This window comes from Neltuma alba, unplaced genomic scaffold, assembly GCF_004799145.2.
Source record: "Neltuma alba isolate B1F8T4 unplaced genomic scaffold, ASM479914v2 tig00003167_pilon, whole genome shotgun sequence".
NCBI classification, from domain to species: domain Eukaryota; kingdom Viridiplantae; phylum Streptophyta; class Magnoliopsida; order Fabales; family Fabaceae; genus Neltuma; species Neltuma alba.
In genome coordinates, this window is record NW_021633171.1 from 1 (window position 1) to 5,314 (window position 5,314).

The 5,314-nt window shown below is 28.5% G+C and overlaps 1 non-coding gene across 1 annotated transcript; it reads left to right on the plus strand.

The window, feature by feature from the left end:
* Positions 1 to 2,028: 2,028 nt before the first annotated feature.
* TRNAR-UCU (transfer RNA arginine (anticodon UCU)) lies at positions 2,029 to 2,101 on the plus strand. The gene has a single exon. It is a non-coding gene; the product is annotated as a tRNA-Arg (tRNA).
* The last annotated feature ends 3,213 nt before the right edge of the window (positions 2,102 to 5,314 follow it).

The window sequence follows — 5,314 nt, forward strand, 5'->3', positions numbered from 1 at the left end:
GTGTATTACTTTTTAAAAAAATGTATATTAAATGGAAAAATAAGTCACGCATTAGAATTTTCAGAGTATCTATCAATATTCTGTGTATACAATTTTACAAAACACCCGTATTTTTTCTGTATAAAAAATTTATCAAATCATTTTCATTGATAAAATATTTTTCATCAAAATTAGCAGTTATATCCATCGTCTCAAACCAATTTTTGAAAAGGAAATTGATTTGTTAGTAAACTCATTACTGCACGAGATCCATATTTTCTTTAAGTTTCAAACAAGTCTTAACTAAAAATAATTAATTATCTATAAGTCCTAATCACTCATAAATATGAAAAGAACTTTTAATTATATATATCTAATATACTCCTTTTGTTCTTAATGTAAGATCTATTTAACTAATTTGATTATATTAATAAAGTTGGGTAAGTTAGTTAATTATCAGAAATATGACACCTTTTTTCTTAAAACACCATAATTATCTTCCTTAATAATGCTCCTTCCCTCTTCTACTTGATTGTGGTTGAGAGGGTGTATGTATAAGTAATTTAAAAAAAATTAATAAATATGATAAATAAATCTTATATTTAAAACAAAAAATAACTTAATAATTAGATCTTATATTAAAGATCCAACGTGTAATAGTCAAGAGACGGATGATGCGGCGTTATTGGAAGACAACCAACCGGCGGAGGAAATAGTCAACAAACGATAGTGGCTGCCTCGCTATCCTTTTACTTTATATATTTATAGATCATATCGTGCAAATTGGCGTCACAGTAGTGAAATTTTGTCACAATCCATTGCACTAATTTCAGACTTAACAATAATAATAATAATAATAGTGTACGGACGAAGAGCACCCATGTGTGTTAAGACTTAAGAGTGAAAAAGGCAGACAAAATAATTATGTGCTAAGGAAGCATGACTTGAAGCAGGAGGACAACGTAATTACCTTGCTTTTCATGCTTCTCACTTCTTCCTTATTTATTTATACACACTCAACTAACATTTGCATGCTACTATGCTGGATGCCAATGGCTTTTTTCATAAGGGGGATATAATATTTTTCCACAAAGAAGGGGATAAAACTTTTACTCATCTGATCCTATTTATAAAGCACTTTCAGCATATTTTATATAGACAAAAAAAAAACCTTAAAATGTATTAACTCTTTATTAAAATATTACAAATTTTTAACTTTACCCATATTTAATATGTACACATTTTAAAAGAAATAACTACCTACACTATAATAAATGAAGGATAAAATAGTACATTCATGCTAAAAATTTAATAAAGTTATTTATAAATATGACTAAAAAAAATTTTCTCTCTCTATCCTATAAATAGGACTAGAGGAGTACTCATTTATATATGCTACAAATGGTAGGTTGCCATAGTGGCAACGCTATCCATTATACTTGAATAATTTAAAAAAAAAAGAAGAAAAGATAAAGATTCACCCGACACCTTAGTCTTGTTTTTTAATATACGTCAAGCACTATATATATTTTTTTTAATGGTGGAAGTTCATCCATGATTTATCACATTTGGTGTGATATCACATATTTTTCAGTTTGTTCATATAATGGTGATTTTAAATAAATAAAAGGTGACACTAAATTTAAAAGATTATGAATAAAATTGTCCCGTTAAAAAAAAGTAAGATGCTTGGCGTACTTATGAAATAAGATTAGGGCGCTGGCAATATTTCACACTTGAAAAAATGCCAAGTTTTAGGTAAGACATGTTTGGTTGATTGATTTGTGGCGGAGCCTGATGAAAAGGTGCCATGTGGGGGGGTTGGTTTTCTGGCGAATGAGTGGTAGCCCTTTTAAACTCTCTTGGGCTTTTCTTGCCGGGCTATTTCTGAGATAGAAAAGAAAGATGGATGTGTTAAAAGAACCATTAATCTCAGTTTCCACAACAAAAAAAATCCAACAGGTCCTTAAAAAGCACATACACATTGTCCTGACAAAGGTGTGGTGCAAATATGAGTATACTTCTGCACTGTAGTCAGAACGTGAGCTTGCGCCTGTGGCCTAATGGATAAGGCGTCTGACTTCTAATCAGACGATTGTGGGTTCGAGTCCCACCAGGCGTGTCTTCCGTTTTGTCCACTCTCAAAACTAATTTGATCCCGATGCAGCAAATGAGTAATGATTATTGTCTTGGATTCATAATTTTTTTTATTTTTTAACCAAAAGTAATGATTCATAGTTTCGAACTTTGGTTTTATCTTCAATTCCTTTTGTACTATTACCTCCTATACTAATTATAAGATCTCGTTTATAGGCTAACGAGGTCTTATAATTAAAATCGGAAATAGTACTAACTACTTTTTTAAAGTCAAATTTAGTTTTTGCTAAAACCAAATTAACTCATAGTAACTTCAAATCATTTTAGGCTTAAAATTAATATCTATCAAATCGGTTAAGGTTAGCGCTCCCAACAAATATGCTTGTTATACTTATCATATTATGTAGATACATATTTCCCAAAAACCAAAAATTGCAAAAAAAATATTTCTTTGGATGTAAGTGAGTTGTACTCATTATTCAGCGTCTGTCTGGTCAATAAAATTAGAAAAATGTTTTAGGCCCAATAGATTTAAATCTAAAGCAAGACTCGGGCCCAAAAAACCGTTCTCAAATGAGATAACAAAAAGTGTCTGAATTGGGCCTCGGTCCACCGAACTCTCTTTTCCTTCATTGAGCCCAAAAAAGCACAAGAAGCCCAAAGTTGAAGAAAGAGCTTGAGCTGGAGGCCCAATTTGTTTTTGACCAGAAAGCTGGAGGCCCAATTAGTGCTCATATTTTCACCTGCCATCTTGCTCCATCATCATCATTTAGATTCATTTTACTTTAAGAATTTGGGACAAGCACTTTTATTTGTAGTCAATTTCTGCATTGTAATTTTTCCTATTCTGTTAATTCAATTTTCAATTTGCATGTAACGGCATTTGTTTTTAAATTCTTGTATTTTTAAAAATTGTGATAAAGGACCCTGAGATTTTACAGTCATTAGAGGCTTTTTTTTTAACTTCCAATAATTATTTTTGACACGCTTAGATCACACGAAATTACATAAATAAATAGATGCATTTATAAATATATAATTGAATGGAGATCTTTATTTTACTATTCACCATGTAAATTATATATACATAAATTAAAGGGTTAATTAATCCGCAAGTCCTTATAGTTTCAACGAATTTTGAATCAGGTTCCTATAGTTTTTTTTTTATTAGGTCCTTATACTTTTACCTTTTTTTAATTAGGTTATTGTATTTATTTTTCTTTTAATTAAGTCCTTATAATTTCACTAAATTTTTAATCAGGTCCATGTAGTTTTAATTTTTATTTATTAATTAAATATAAGCTTAATTAAATAGATTAATACTGAAATATAAAATATTAATAATTAAATTAAATTAATAATTATGTAATAAAAAAGTAATAGAATTAATTAATTCAGGAAATTTTTTTAGAACAATTAATTTTTTTGCTGAAAAAATTAAAATCATTATAATAATTCAATATCTTTAGAATATTATTGTTTATAAACTAATATTAAATAATATATACTATTTTATGTTTATATAATAGTACTATTAGAATTTATAAAATAAAGAATAAAAAATTCAGGGACTTAATTAAAAATAAGGTGAACTTATAAGGACTTGATAAAAAGAAAAATAAATATAAGGACCTAATTAAAAACAGGTGAAAGTATAAGGACCTGATAAAAAGAAAAAAAACTATAAGGACCTGATTCAAAATTAGTTGAAACTATAAAGAGCTGTGGATTAATTATCCCTAAATTAAATTATACAAAATGATTGGGAAAATTAATATGCAACTTCCTCTAATTTTAATCAAGTCATTGTAGTTTTTTCTTTTTTATTAAGGCCTAATGATTTACTCAATTTTGAGTATCTTCTTGTTTTTTTTTACCAAAATTTTTGAGTATCTTCTTTCATCTATATATAATCAGATAATCCATGATTTGATTGATTTTGATCCATATGACAAAATTAATCGTGGTGTATCCTGGTCAGAGCCATGTCATGAGATGCTAATGGCATTAGCATAATAATTTTTTTATGTTGATATTCAATCTTTTTTTAAAAAAAAAACTCTTTTTTATTTTGTACTTTGTGACAGCTTGTAAATCACTTAACCAATATCACATCAATTCCAATCAACAAATTATGATTATAGAAACAGATGTATATAATTGAGAAAATCATGAGAACCTAATAAGAAAAACTACAAAGACCTAATTGAAAATTAAATAGAATTATAAGAATTGACCAATTAAATTTTTTGAATTAGTATCCATATCATGTCTAAGAAAAACATAAAATTCCCCAGCCCTTAAAAAAATTAGTGTATATAGATTCATTTATTCATTTTTCGTTGGGAAGTAAAAAAAAAAAATGAAGGCATAATCAGAAATTGATTGTTGGAGGGGTTGGCAGCAAAAGAGCATGTGGAAGAAGGAACAGTGATATAACTGTAAAGGGAAACCCAAATGATTTGGATTATTGCCACGTCATTCCCTTTTGGATTCACTTTCCATTCTTGGCATCATCACCTCTCACAGTACAATCCATGAAGACCATATCATCGTCTCTCACTTTTTCTCCATTCTCTTGGTCTTCACCATATCAACAAATCTATTTTTATTACTCCCCCAAAATAAATAGTACTCCTCCGGTCTTTAATATAGGATCCAATTCTTGAGTTGGTTTTGGTCCTAAATATAAGACCCATTTCTCATATTTATTAATTTTTCCTAAATTACCCCTATGGATACTCCATCAACCATAATCAAATAGAAGAGGGAGATAGAGTATTAAAAAAGATGATTATGGTGTTTTAGAAAAAATGTGTCATTTTTCTTATAATTAACCAACTTACCTAACTTCCTTAATCTAATTAAATTAGTTAAATGGGTCTTATATTAAGGACCGGAGGAGTATTTAATTCATACAAGGCAAAAATATAACCTTATTTCTAATCTTATTTATTATGCGTAATTTCACTTCTCATATTTTAACTGTGAAATTTCACTTCCAATATCAGAGTAAAACATCAAAGACAAAATTATACTTTCAAGTGTTCGGCGCGATTGAGGTTGCTGCAAGAGAAGGAAGAGATACTATCAGCTGGTGTACTTTTAGTTGATTGGGCTTAGGCCCTTCCTTTTATACCCCAAAAAAATTGCACTTGTACTTATTAGATTTTAATTGAGTATTTTTCAAATAATACTCAATATTTTAAAATAATTTTTAGTATACTTTTATTTTAAA